The sequence below is a fragment of the Cherax quadricarinatus genome, chromosome 19 (assembly GCF_038502225.1).
Source record: "Cherax quadricarinatus isolate ZL_2023a chromosome 19, ASM3850222v1, whole genome shotgun sequence".
NCBI lineage: Eukaryota > Metazoa > Arthropoda > Malacostraca > Decapoda > Parastacidae > Cherax > Cherax quadricarinatus.
The window spans coordinates 3,024,304-3,039,303 of NC_091310.1; positions in this window are offsets into that span (position 1 = coordinate 3,024,304).

A 15,000-nucleotide genomic window follows, 5' to 3' on the forward strand; every position below is an offset into this window, starting at 1 on the left:
TGCTGCAGCAGTTATCTGATTGATGTGTGCTTCCGGAGACATGCTCGGTGTTATACTCACCCCAAGATCTTTCTCCTTGAGTGAGGTTTGCAGTCTTTGGCCACCTAGCCTATACTCTGTCTGTGGTCTTCTGTGCCCTTCCCCTATCTTCATGACTTTGCATTTGGCAGGATTAAATTCGAGAAGCCATTTGCTGGACCAGGTGTCCAGTCTGTCCAGGTCTCTTTGAAGTCCTGCCTGGTCCTCATCAGATTTAATTCTCCTCATTAACTTCACATCATCTGCAAACAGGGACACTTCTGAGTCTAACCCTTCCGTCATGTCGTTCACATATACCAAAAATAGCACTGGTCCTAGGACCGACCCCTGTGGGACCCCGCTCGTCACAGGTGCCCACTGTGATACATCATTACGTACCATGACTCGTTGTTGCCTCCCTGTCAGGTATTCTCTGATCCATTGCAGTGCCCTTCCTGTTATATGCGCCTGATGCTCTAGCTTCTGCACTAATCTCTTGTGAGGAACTGTGTCAAAGGCCTTCTTGCAGTCCAAGAAGATGCAATCAACCCACCCCTCTCTCTCTTGTCTTACTTCTGTTATTTTATCATAAAACTCCAGAAGGTTTGTGACACAGGATTTGCCTTCCGTGAATCCGTGCTGGTTGGCATTTATACTCCTGTTCCGTTCCAGGTGCTCCACCACTCTCCTCCTGATAATCTTCTCCATAATTTTGCATACTATACACGTCAATGACACAGGTCTATAGTTTAGTGCCTCTTTTCTGTCTCCTTTTTTGAAAATGGGAACTACATTTGCTGTCTTCCATGTGTGTGTGTGTGTGTGTGTGTTAGTTACCATTGTGTGTGTGTGTGTGTGTGTGTGTGATAGTTACCATTGTGTGTGTGTGTGTGTGTACTCACCTAATTGTACTCACCTAATTGTGGTTGCAGGGATCGAGACTCAGCTCCTGGCCCCGCCTCTTCACTGATCGCTACTGGGTCCTCTCTCTCTCTTCTTCCTGAGCTTTGTCATACCTCTTCTTAAAACTATATATGGTTCCTGCCTCCACTACTTCACTTGCTAGGCTATTCCACTTGCTGACAACTCTATGACTGAAGAAATACTTCCTAACGTCCCTGTGACTCGTCTGAGTCTTCAGCTTCCAGTTGTGACCCTCTGTCCCTGTGTCCCCTCTCTGGAACATCCTATATCTGTCCACCTTGTCTATTCCACGCAGTATCTTGTATGTCGTTATCATGTCTCCCCTGACCCTTCTGTCCTCCAGTGTCGTCACTCCGATTTCCCTTAACCTTTCCTCGTACGACATTCCCTTGAGCTCTGGGACTAGCCTTGTTGCAAACCTTTGTACTTTCTCTAATTTCTTGACGTGCTTGACCAGGTGTGGGTTCCAGACTGGTGCTGCATACTCCATTATGGGCCTAACTTACACAGTGTACAGTGTCTTGAACGATTCCTTATTAAGGTATCGGAACGCTATTCTCAGGTTTGCCAGGCGCCCGTATGCTGCAGCCGTTATTTGGTTGATGTGTGCCTCCGGTGATGTGCTCGGTGTTATGGTCACCCCAAGGTCTTTCTCCCTGAGTGAGATCTGTAGTCTTTGTTCACCTAGCCTATACTTTGTCTGCGGTCTTCTTTGCCCCTCCCCAATCTTCATGACTTTGCATTTGGCTGGATTGAACTCGAGAAGCCAGTTACTGGACCACATGTCCAGCCTGTCCAGGTCTCTTTGCAGTCCTGCCTCATCCTCGTCCGATTTAATTCTTCTCATCAACTTCACGTCATCTGCGAACAGGGACACTTCAGAGTCTATTCCTTCCATCATGTCGTTCACATATATCAAAAATAGCACTGGTCCTAGGACTGACCCCTGTGGGACCCCGCTCGTAACAGGCGCCCACTGTGATACCTCTTCACGTACCATGATTCGTTGCTGCCTCCCTGTTAGGTATTCCCTGATCCATTGCAGTGCCCTCCCTTTTACATGCGCCTGATCCTCCAGCTTCTGCACTAATCTCTTGTGGGGAACTGTGTCAAAGGCCTTCCTGCAGTCTAGGAAAACGCAATCTACCCACCCCTCTCTCTCGTGTCTTACTTCTGTTACCTTGTCATAAAACTCCAGGAGGTTTGTGATACAAGATTTGCCTTCCATGAACCCATGCTGGTTTTCATTTATAATCTTGTTCCGTTACAGGTGTTCGACCACTCTCCTCCTGATAATCTTCTCTGTGACTTTGCACACAATACATGTCAGAGACACAGGTCTGTAGTTTAGTGCCTCGTTTCTGTTTCCTTTCTTAAATATGGGACTACATTAGCTGTCTTCCATTTCTCAGGTAGTTGCCCAGTTTCAAGGGATGTGTTGAAGATTGTGGTTAGAGGCACGCACAGCATCTCTGCTCCTTCTCTAAGGACCCATGGGGAGATGTCCGGTCCCATCGCCTTTAAGGTATCAAGGTCACTTAAGAGCTTCTTCACCACCTCCTCAGTTGTTCGTATGTCATCCAACACTTGTTGGTATATTCCCTCCAGATGTTCCCTTCTGTGCTGTCTTCCCACAGCCCTTCCTGTCTCTACTGTAAAAACTTCCTTAAATCTCCTGATCAGCTCCTCACATACCTCCTGATCATTTCTTGTGAGTTCTCCACCTTCTGTCCTTAATCTGATCTCCTGGTCTTTGACTGTTGTCTTCCTCCTGATGTGGCTATACAACAGTTTCGGGTCAGTCTTGATTCTCGATGCTATGTCATTTTCATACTGTCGCTGGGCCTCCCTCCTTACCTGTGCGTACTCATTCCTGGCTCTGCGACTGATCTCCCTATTTTCGTGTGTTCTCTGCCTTCTGTACTTTTTCCATTCTCTATTGCACTTTGTTTTTGCCTCCTTACACCGTCGGGTAAACCAGGGGCTCGTTCTGGTCTTCCCGTTGTTACTGTTGCCCTTGGGAATAAACCTTTCCACTGCCTCCTTGCATTTTGTTGTTACATATTCCATCATTTCATTTACTGGCTTTCCTGCCAGTTCTCTGTCCCACTGGACCTCCCGCAGGAAGTTCTTCAACCCTATGTAGTCCCCTCTTTTATAGTCAGGCTTTTCCCATTCAACTCCTGTTATTCTCTCCACTTGCAGCTCTACTATGTATTCAAAGCACAGAACCACGTGGTCGCTGGCTCCTAGGGGACTCTCATACTTGATGCGGGGGGTGGAAACAGAGGGATCGGTGTGTGATGGTTGGTTTGGATTGTTCAGTTGCCTTGGGGGTGTCGTGGCTGGAGTCCTTCTGCAGGTGTTTCTGGGGGGTGCACTTGTCCCTCCATTTGTTCCTGGGTTATTCTGCTCTCCTTTTTCATTTCCTCCCATTTATCCTTTCGTTTTTGAACTCTCTCTTTCATTGTCTTCCTTTCGTCCTGTGTCCTGTCTCGATCGAGGTACACACTCCGGAACTCCTGCTTGCATCTCAGCCGTGCTTTCTCCTGCAGGATCATGGTTCGGGTTGATTCTGCCTTGAAAATTACTTTGAGAGGCCGATTCCTTTTTTTTGTGAACCACCCAATTCTCCGAAAATTTGCCATCTGGGTCATGTCCCCCTCGCCTATCACCTTCATGATATCTTCAATCGCTTTTTTCTCCTGCTTTCTTTCATCATAAGTTTCCCCTTTAGCTTCGTCTAGCCCATAGACAAACACGGATCTCTCCCTTTCCACCTCCCACTGTGACTCCCATTGCATCCTCTGATGTGTTTTAGTTCCTTCCCGTGGAGTGTTCCTTCCTTCAGTCCCTTCCCTAGTTATGGCCCCTATGCTTCTTGGTTTGTCCTTCCTGCTCACCCACAGGTATCTGGTAAGGTACTTGCACATGTCCTAGTTCCTTCAATGTCTTCCAACCTCTCATTCTGTCCTAGTGTGCTCCCTGTCTTTGTTTTGGCCCCATGTGGGTTTGACAGGACCTCTGCATACAGTTTAGTTTCCATGCTTCCTTCAGACCTGTTGTCTGTGTTTGATGTAGCCATTGCCGATGCTACTTCTGTAATATCTTTGTCTCTGTGCTGTTTCAGATGTCTCAGCTCCTAATCTATCTTGATTTCTGCTGCTGTGGCCTGTTGCTTCCACCTTCTGCTGCTAACCTCTCTTCCATCTTCCTTTCCAGCTCATCTAGTCTCCTTCCCCAGTCTTCCTCCCTTTTTTTGAGCTCTACCTCCCATTCCTCCCTCCCAGATTCGTCCTTGGAGCCCCTTGTCCTCATCCTGGTTCTAGGTTCCCCCGTTGCTCCACAGAAGGGGGGACGGGTGGTTAGGGGGAGGGGAATAGATGGTTAGGAGGAGAGGGGATGGATGGTTGTGGGGGAGGGGGAGGATGGTTATTGGAGGGGTAGAGATAGTTGGGGGGGTTAGATGGTTTGAGGGAGAGAGGGGATGGATGGTTATGGGGGAGGGGGAGGATGGTTATTGGAGGGAGGGAGGTAGTTGGGAATTTAGACGGTTTGGGGAGGGGTTAGGTGGTTTGGGGGAGGGGTAGGTGGCTACGGGGAGGTGGTTAGGGAAGGAGGAGAGGGGGTTAGGGGCGGGGGGGTACGTGTTTGTGTCAAGTGGTGGAGGGTGTGTATGTGTGTGTATGTATGTGTGTGTGTGTGTGTGTGTGGTGTGTGCACATGGTGTGTGTGTGTGTGTGTGGGGTATGCATGTGTGGTGTGTGTGTGTGGGGTGTGTATGTGTGGTGTGTGTGTGTGGGGTATGTGTGGTGTGTGTGGTGTGTGTGTGTGGTGTGTGTGTGTGTGTGTCTGTGTGTGCGTGTTTGTGTGTGTGTGTGTACGTGTGTGTGTGTGTGTGTGTGTGTGTGTCTGTATGTATGTGTGTGTGTGTGTGTATGCGTGTGTGTGAGAGTGTCTACCCTTTTGTATGTGTGCTTGTGTGTGAGGGAGGGAGGGTTAGGGGGGGTAGGTGGTGTGGTTGAAAGATCCGTCGTGTAGGCACAAATTTAGTCTCATTTATCTTTCCCAATTATGCTACTCTCTCCACTTATTGCCCTTTCTGGATTTACGTATTAATTGTTGCTTGTTATTATCATTTTCCTTGTTCACATTGAGAGAGGACTTCCTAGCTTCCTAAGTATTCTTACTGCTAATAACTACCGGTAGTAACACTGACTGTGTGCGTGTGTGCCTGTGTGTGTGAGTGTGTGTGTGTGTGTGTGTGTGTGAGAGTGTCTTGTGCGGTGTAATGACTGGCCGCAACTTCTTGTGACCGGACACAACCCTCCTGGGACTTGACCCTAGCACCGTCTTACAATGTTGCCCTTAAAAGCTTGTCCCACCTACCTTCTCACACTCGTCAACACTATATTCTCTGTGTCTATGCTATTTCTATTCTAATTCTGGTAATAGCTTGCAGGAGTGAGTGACCAGTATCAAACAGTATGCATGGCCAGCCAGGGCCGTCAACATGCAAACCACAAATAGGCGAATAAACTTGCGCTGCAATGGTGCGGTGACAGTTGCCAGCTGCTGATGACGAAGTCGTCGTTCGTAGGCCTTAAATCCCTGTTTTGGAGATCCTTCACCCGTGATGTTTATAACCATATATTCTCATGTGTCTGTGTGTGTCTGTGTGTGTGTGTGTGTGTGTGTGTCTGTACCCACCTAGTTGAGGTTGCGGGGGTCAAGTCCGAGCTCCTGGCCCCGCCTCTTCACTGATCGCTACTAGGTCACTCTCCCTGAGCCGTGAGCTTTATCATACCTCTGCTTAAAGCTATGTATGGATCCTGCCTCCACTACATCGCTTCCCAAACTATTCCACTTACTGACTACTCTATGGCTGAAGAAATACTTCCTAACATCCCTGTGATTCATCTGCGTCTTCAACTTCCAACTGTGTCCCCTTGTTACTGTGTCCAATCTCTGGAACATCCTGTCTTTGTCCACCTTGTCAATTCCTCTCAGTATTTTGTATGTCGTTATCATGTCCCCCCTATCTCTCCTGTCCTCCAGTGTCGTCAGGTTGATTTCCCTTAACCTCTCCTCGTAGGACATACCTCTTAGCTCTGGGACTAGTCTTGTTGCAAACCTTTGCACTTTCTCTAGTTTCTTTACGTGCTTGGCTAGGTGTGGGTTCCAAACTGGTGCCGCATACTCCAATATGGGCCTAACGTACACGGTGTACAGGGTCCTGAATGATTCCTTATAAAGATGTCGGAATGCTGTTCTGAGGTTTGCTAGGCGCCCATATGCTGCAGCAGTTATTTGGTTGATGTGCGCTTCAGGAGATGTGCCTTGTGTTATACTCACCCCAAGATCTTTTTCCTTGAGTGAGGTTTGTAGTCTCTGGCCCCCTAGACTGTACTCCGTCTGCGGTCTTTTTTGCCCTTCCCCAATCTTCATGACTTTGCACTTGGTGGGATTGAACTCCAGGAGCCAATTGCTGGACCAGGTGTGCAGCCTGTCCAGATCCCTTTGTAGTTCTGCCTGGTCTTCGATCGAGTGAATTCTTCTCATCAACTTCACGACATCTGCAAACAGGGACACCTCAGAGTCTATTCCTTCCATCATGTCGTTCACAAATACCAGAAACAGCACTGGTCCTAGGACTGACCCCTGTGGGACCCCGCTGGTCACAGGTGCCCACTCTGACACCTCGCCACGTACCATGCCTCGCTGCTGTCTTCCTGACAAGTATTCCCTGATCCATTGTAGAGCCTTCCCTGTTATCCCTGCTTGGTCCTCCAGTTTTTGCACCAATCTCTTGTGTGGAACTGTGTCAAACGCCTTCTTGCAGTCCAAGAATATGCAATCCACCCACCCATCTCTCTCTTGTCTTACTGCTGTCACCACGTCATAGAACTCCAGTAGGTTTGTGGCACAGGATTTCCCGTCCCTGAAAAAATGTTGGCTGCTGTTGATGAGATCGTTCCTTTCTAGGTGCTCCACCACTCTTCTCCTGATAATCTTCTTCATGATTTTGCTTACTATACATGTCAGTGACACTGGTCTGTAGTTTAATGCTTCATGTCTGTCTCCTTTTTTAAAGATTGGGACTACATTTCCTGTCTTCCATGCCTAAGGCAATCTCCCTGTTTCGATAGATGTATTGAATATTGTTGTTAGGGGTACACATAGCGCCTCTGCTCCCTCTCTCAATACCCATGGGGAGATGTTATCTGGCCCCATTGCCTTTGAGGTATCTAGCTCACTGAGAAGCCTCTTCACTTCTTCCTCGGTTGTGTGCACTGTGTCCAGCACATGGTGGTGTGCCCCACCTCTCCGTCTTTCTGGAGCCCCTTCTGTCTCCTCTGTGAACACTTTTTTGAATCTCTTGTTGAGTTCCTCACATACTTCACGGTCATTTCTTGTTGTCTCTCCTCCTTCCTTCCTTAGACTGATTACCTGGTCCTTGACTGTTGTTTTCCTCCTGATGTGGCTGTACAACAGTTTCGGGTCAGATTTGGCTTTCGCTGCTATGTCATTTTCATATTGTCTTTGGGCCTCCCTTCTTATCTGTGCATATTCGTTTCTGGCTCTACGACTGCTCTTCTTATTCTCCTGGGTCCTTTGCCTTCTGTATTTCTTCCATTCCCTAGCACACTTGGTTTTTGCCTCCCTGCACCTTTGGGTAAACCATGGGCTCATCCTGGCTTTTTCATTATTACTGTTACCCTTGGGTACAAACCTCTCCTCAGCCTCCTTGTATTTTGTTGCTACATGTGTGTGTGTGTGTGTGTGTGTGTGTGTGTGTGTGTGTGTGTGTGCGTGCTTGCGTGTGTGTGTGTATGTGCGCGCGCGCGCGCGTGTGTGTGTGCGCGTGTGTGTGCGCGTGTGTGCGTGTGTGCGCGTGTGCGCGTGCGTATGTGTGTGTGTGTGTGTGCGTGTGCGCGCGTGTGTGTGTGTGCGTGCGCGTGTGTGTGTGTGTGTGTGTGCGTGCGTGTGTGTGTGTGTGTGTGTACTCGCCTATTTGTACTCACCTATTTGTGGTTGCAGGGGTCGAGTCACAGCTCCTGGCCCCGCCTCTTCGCTGATTGCTACTAGGTCCTCTCTCTCCCTGCCCCATGAGCTCTATCATACCTCGCCTTAAAACTATGTATGGCTCCCGCCTCCACTACGTCACTTTCTAGGCTATTCCACGGCATGACTACTCTATGACTGAAGAAATACTTCCTAACATCCCTTTGATTCATCTGAGTCTTCAACTTCCAATTGTGACCTCTTGTGTCTATGTCCCTTCTCTGGAACATCCCGTCTTTGTCCACCTTGTCTATTCCGCGCAGTATTTTATATGTCGTTATCATGTCTCCCCTGATACTCCTGTCCTCCAGTGTCGTCAGGCCGATTTCCCTCAACCTTTCTTCGTAGGACAATCCCCGTAGCTCTGGGACTAGTCTTGTTGCAAACCTTTGCACTTTCTCTAATTTCTTGACGTGCTTGACTAGGTGTGGATTCCAAACTGGTGCTGCATACTCCAGTATGGGCCTGACGTAAATGGTATACAGAGTCTTAAACGAATCCTTACTGAGGTATCGGAACGCTATCCGTAGGTTTGCCACGCGCCCGTATGCTGCAGCAGTTATCTGATTGATGTGCGCCTCAGGAGATATGCTCGGTGTTATGCTCACCCCCAGATCTTTTTCCTTGAGTGAGGTTTGCAGTCTTTGGCCATCTAAACTATATTGTGTCTGCGGTCTTCTTTGCCCTTCCCCAATCTTCATGACTTTGCATTTGGCAGGGTTAAATTCAAGGAGCCAGTTGCTGGACCAGGCTTGTAGCCTGTCCAGGTCTCTTTGTAGTCCTGCCTGATCCTCGTCCGATTTGATTCTTCTCATTAACTTCGCATCATCTGCAAACAAGGACACTTCTGAGTCTATCCCTTCCGTTATGTCGTTCACATATACCAAGAACAGCACAGGTGGAACCCCGCTTGTCACAGGCGCCCACTCTGACACCTCGTCGCGTACCACGACACGTTGTTGCCTCCCTGTCAGGTATTGTGTGTGTGTTTGTGTGTGTGTGTGTGTGTGTGTGTGTGTGTGTGTGTGTGTGTGTGTGTGTCTGTCTGCGTGTGTCTGTGTGTGTGTGTGTGTGTCTGTGTGTGTGTGTCTGTGTGTGTGTGTGTACTCAGCTATTTGTACTCACCTATTTGTGGTTGCAGGGGTCGAGTCACAGCTCCTGGCCCCGCCTCTTCGCTGATTGCTACTAGGTCCTCTCTCTCCCTGCCCCATGAGCTCTATCATACCTCGCCTTAAAACTATGTATGGCTCCCGCCTCCACTACGTCACTTTCTAGGCTATTCCACGGCCTGACTACTCTATGACTGAAGAAATACTTCCTAACATCCCTTTGATTCATCTGAGTCTTCAACTTCCAATTGTGACCTCTTGTGTCTGGAACATCCCGTCTTTGTCCACCTTGTCTATTCCGCGCAGTATTTTATATGTCGTTATCATGTCTCCCCTGACGCTCCTGTCCTCCAGTGTCGTCAAGCCGATTTCCCTCAACCTTTCTTCATAGGACAGTCCCCGTAGCTCTGAGACTAGTCTTGTTACAAACCTTTGCATCTTCTCTAATTTCTTTACGTGCTTGACTAGGTGTGGATTCCAAACTGGTGCTGCATACTCCAGTATGGGCCTGATGTAAATGGTATACAGAGTCTTGAACGAATCCTTGCTGAGGTATCGGAACGCTATCCGTAGGTTTGCCAGGCGCCCGTATGCTGCAGCAGTTATCTGATTGATGTGCGCCTCAGGAGATATGCTCGGTGTTATACTCACCCCAGATCTTTTTCCTTGAGTGAGGTTTGCGGTCTTTGGCCATCTAAACTATATTGTGTCTGCGGTCTTCTTTGCCCTTCCCAATCTTCATGACTTTCCATTTGGCAGGGTTAAACTCAAGGAGCCAGTTGCTGGACCAGGCTTGTAGCCTGTCTCTTTGTAGTCCTGCCTGATCCTCATCCGATTTGATTCTTCTCATTAACTTCACATCATCTGCAAACAAAGACACTTCTGAGTCTATCCCTTCCGTTATGTCGTTCACATATACCAAGAACAGCACAGGTCCTAGGACTGACCCCTGTGGAACCCCGCTTGTCACAGGCGCCCACTCTGACACCTCGTCGCGTACCATGACTCGTTGTTGCCTCCCTGTCAGATATTCTCTGATCCATTGCAGTGCCTTTCCTGTTATGTGTGTCTGATCCTCTAGCTTTTGCAGTAACCTCTTGTGAGGAACTGTGCCGAAGGCCTTCTTGCAGTCCAAAAAAAATGCAGTCGATCCACCCCTCTCTCTCTTGTCTTCTGTCACCTTGTCGTAAAACTCTAGTAGGTTTGTGACACAGGATTTTCCTTCCCTGAAACCGTGCTGGTTGTCAATTATGCACTTGTTTCTTTCCAGGTGCTCCGCCACTCTCCTCCTGATGATCTTCTCCATGACCTTGCATACCATACACGTTAGTGATACAGGTCTGTAGTTTAGTGCCTCACGTCTGTCTCCCTTTTTAAAAATTGGGACTACATTTGCCATCTTCCATACCTCGGGGAGTTGCCCAGTTTCAAATAATGTGTTGAAGATCTTTATTAATGGTACACACTGCATCTCTGCTCCCTCTTTAAAGACCCACGGAGAGATGTTGTCTGGTCCCACCGCCTTTGAGGTGTTAAGTTCGCATAGCAGCTTCTTCACCTCCTCCTTGGTTATATTATTTCCTCCAGCACTTGCTGGTGCACCCCAGTCCCGCCCGGGCCCCCCCCCTTTTCCCCGGTTGTTTTTTAGACCCTCTCTCCCCCCGCCCATGAGCTTTATCAAACCTCGTCTTAAAACTTTTGGGGTTCCCTTTTTTCCACACGTCATTTTCAACTTTTCCCACTGCCTTACAACCTATGACTGAAGAAATTTTACTATCTTTTGACTCTTTTTGTGTCTTCAATTTCCAATTGTGGCTTTTGTTTCGGTTCCTCCCGAACATCCGTCCCTTGTCCACCTTTTTCATTCCACGCAGTATTTTAGATGTCACACATGCCTCTGACCCTCCGGGTCCCCCCAAAAGGCAGTCAGGCCGATTTTTTTAATCTTTTTTCATGGGCCTTAGCCCCGGAAACCCAACCCCGGAAAACCCTTTACTTTTTTCCAGTTTCGATTTTTTATCAAGTGGGGGTTCCAAACAGGTGCTGTTCCCCCAGAGGGGCCTGAAAAGGGTAAAATTGTTAAAATTTTCCCTTTTAAAAAAGGGTCGGAATGTTGTTCTCGGGGTTTCCGGGGCGCCCACATGCGCAGCGGGTTTTTCGATTGATGTGGGGCTTCCGAAATGCTCGGGTTATACTCACCCCAAGATCTTTCCCGGGAGTGAGGTTTGCATTTTTGGCCCCCCAGCCTATATTTCTGTCTGTGGTTTTTCAGCCCTTCCCCTTCTTCATGACTTCTTTGGCGGGATTAAATTGAAAAGCCATTTGCGGGACCAGGTTTTCCAGTCTGTCCGGGTTTCCTTTGAAGTCCTGGGTCCCCATCAGTTTTAAATTTTCCTATTAATTTACATCATCTGCAAACAGGGAATTTCCCTGAGTCAACCCCTTCCCCCAAAAATGTCGTTAAATATCCCAAAAATAGCACTGGTCCTAGGATAACCTCGGGGGACCCTGCTCCACGGTGCCCACTGTGATACATCATTACGTACCATGCCCTGTTGTTGCCCCCCCTGTCAGGTATTCTCTGATCCACGGGTGCCCTTCCTGTTATATATGCCTGATGCTCAGTTTTGCCCCAATCTTTTGTGGGGGGAACTTGTGCCCCTTCCGGGTCCAAGAAGTTTTAATCAACCCACCCTCTCTTTTTCTTTGTTTTTATTTTTTTAATTTTATCAAAAAACCAGAAGGTTTGTGACACAGGATTTGTTTTCCGTGAACCGTGTTTGTTGGCATTTATACCCTGTTCCGTTCCGGGGCCCCCACCATTTCCCCTCCTGATAATCTTCTCCAAAATTTTTGCATACTATACACGTTCAAACACACCCCCATAGTTTAGTGCCCCTTTTCGGGTTTTTTTAAAAAAGGGGAACCACATTTCCCCTTTTCCATACCTCGTGTTGCCCAGTTTCCAGGGGGTGTTGAAGATTGGGGAAAAGGGGCAAAAAATTTTTTTTTCCCTAAGGCCCCATGGAGAGATGTTGCCGGCCCATTCCCTTTGGGAGGATGGGGAGCCCTTAGCGTTTCTTCACCTCCCCCCTATCTGATGTATGTCTTTTCCAAACTTGTTGGTGTTTTCCCTTTGGTTGCCCCCCATTTTCTTGTCCCCAGAGTCCTTCCTGTCCCACAAATATTTTAAATCTGGGTGTTGAGCCCTCCTTCCTCTGATCTTTTTTTGTGAGTTCCCCACCTTTTTTCCCCCCACCCCCAACCTGGTCCTGACTGTTGTTTTTTCCCTTAATGTGGCCTCAGTTTCGGGTCGATTTAATTTCGATAAAAAGGTCGCCATATTGTTCCTGGGCCTCCCTCCTTATCTGCGCAAAAACCTGTTTCTGGTTTCTTCACTAATCCCTTTTTTTCCCCCGGGTCCTATGCCTCCTGCCCCTTTTCCATTCTTTTTGCACTTAGCTTTCCCCTCCTACACTTTCGGGCAAACCAAGGACTGTCTTTCTTCCTATTATTTCTGCCCTTTGGGAATAAAATTTTCCTCCTGCCCCCTTTGCACTTTTTCCACATTTTCCCTTTCCACCCTTTATTGATTTTCCTACCATTTCTCTGTTCCCACTGAACCTCCTGCAGGAAGTTTCTCATCCCCTTTTAGTCCCCTTTTATAGTTTCCTGCCCCCTTCAGTTCCTGTTACCTTCTCCATTTGTAATCAACATAAGTAAAAAACTCAAAACCCAAATGATCGCAAATTAAAATTTCCCTCGAAGTGATGTCCTCAGTCTGAACTGCTCAGGGTGAAAAACAAAGATCCAGTCTTGTTGGCTCATCCTCCCCTCTCTGGGGCCCCGCTTTTGGGATGCATGAGGTTTTAAGACCAAACCATCATCTTTCCTATGCTTTTGGGCCCCGGGCCCAGGTTTTGTCGATTCCCGGGGGTTTGGGAAATCGCCCATTACCAGTAATTTTTTCCTGCCCCGGGGGACCCTTTTCCCTTGCCACCTCAGCCAGGGTGTCCCCCAAATAAACCCTGTTTTTTTCCCGTACCCCTTTTGGGCCTCCTGCAGTTCTGGGGGGGTTTATACATCACTCCAATGACTACTTTATGTTCCCCTTTTGACTGAATTTACCCACAATGTATTTCCCCCTTTCCCAATCAGGGCCCTTCCCCTTCCATTTCCCAAAAATCCTAGGTGTTTTAGGATGAGAAAACCCTCCCCCCTCATTTCCTTTTCTATCTTTCCTCGGGACCATATCCTTTTGGGGAAGTTTGGTTCCATTATCTCAGCGAGTTTTGTTTCGGACTCATGATGTCGGGGGGATTTTTCACTGGGTTCTTTCATTCCACTCCCCCATGTTTTTTCATTATTCCCCTCCCATTTTTTGTACCAAACCTTTTGTTTTTTTTTATCATTGTGGCATGCAAGATTGGGGGTTTGGGGGGGGAGAGCCTTGGTGGGGGCCATATGGGGGGTGGTGTAGGTGGGGGATGTGTTGATGGGGAATTAGAATGCCCATATGGGCAGCTGTTGGGGGAGGTTTGGGGGATTTTAAAAAGGGAGAGGAAAAGGAGTGGGGTTTGGGGCAAGGGTTTCTCAAAAGGGATTTGGGGAAAGTTTGGGGGGTCTTTTGGGGGGACTGTGGGGTTGTTTGCCCTTCCCCCGGGCTGGGGCCCCCATTTTAAAGCTTTGTTCCCCCTTGCCCTGTACCCCTCTTTCAGTGTGTCCTTTTTTCTTGTTTCTTGGTCGAGGGGAACTTTCCCCTGGTACCCCTTGTCTCTCAGTCTTGCTTTCTTTTCAGAATCCTTTATTAAAATGATCTTCCCTTTTTGGCTCCCGACAGGCCGATCCTTCCACTCGCAAACCACCCCAAATTTTCTGGAAAATTTGTCACCCGGGCCATAATTCCCTCCCCCTTGTTTTAGATGCCTTTTAATCATTTTTTCTCTCCTGTTTTATTTTCTTCAAAAAGGGGGCCCCCTTCTTTTGGAGCCCGTAAAAAAACGACTCCGGGCCCCTTTTCCCTCCTCCCCACTGGGGTTCCATCTGCCCCCTCTGGGGGGCATTTTTTTTTCCTTCCCTTGACATAAAATTTTCTTAACCCGTCATATCCGGAAACATCTATTTTAGTGGACTGCCTTCCTGCCCGCTGTCCTTGGTTTCTGCAGTTTTGTTAGAACTTTGCATATAACAAACCCTTATTTTTTTGGGCCTGTTTTTTTGATCTTAGGGTTTAAATTTTTTTCCCCGGCCCCACGTGGGTTGATAGGGGCCCCGGGTATTTGTTCTGTTGCTTTCTAACCCCTTTTTGCCCTTTACTCTAATTTCCATCATTGTCTTCAGACCTGCCCTTTGATCCTTTTAGTGCTTTTGCCCTCTTTTCCCCCCCCCACGGGTCTGATAGGGGCCCTTTCCCGCACCCTGTTCCCCCGTTTTGCTTACCATCCCCTTTTTCTCCTTTTCACTTTGAAATTTCCCGATGTCAGCCTGAATTGTCATTTGCCCCCTTTAATTTTGTTTAGGGTTTTCAGTTTTTTTCTAACACTGTATCCTAGCTTCCCCAAAGGGCCCGATTCCCCCTTTCCCGGGACTTTTTTCAAATTTTCCGCCCCCCCTTTTTCTTACCAACTTCCAAACTTTTCCTTTTCCCCCCTTTCCCCCCCTTTTTTGCCTAACTCCCAGTCTTCCCCCTGGTTCTTCACCAGATCTCTGGTTTTCCGGGCCCCAAGGGCCCCCCAATTTTTTTTTTTTTTTTTTACCCAGACAAAAGGGTTTTGAGGAGGGGGGTGGGGAGAGAAAGGGGAGAGAGAGAGGAGAGAGAAAGGGTAGAAAGAGGAGAGAGGGGAGGGGAGAAAAGGGAGAAAGAGGGAGAGAGGGGAGAGATAGG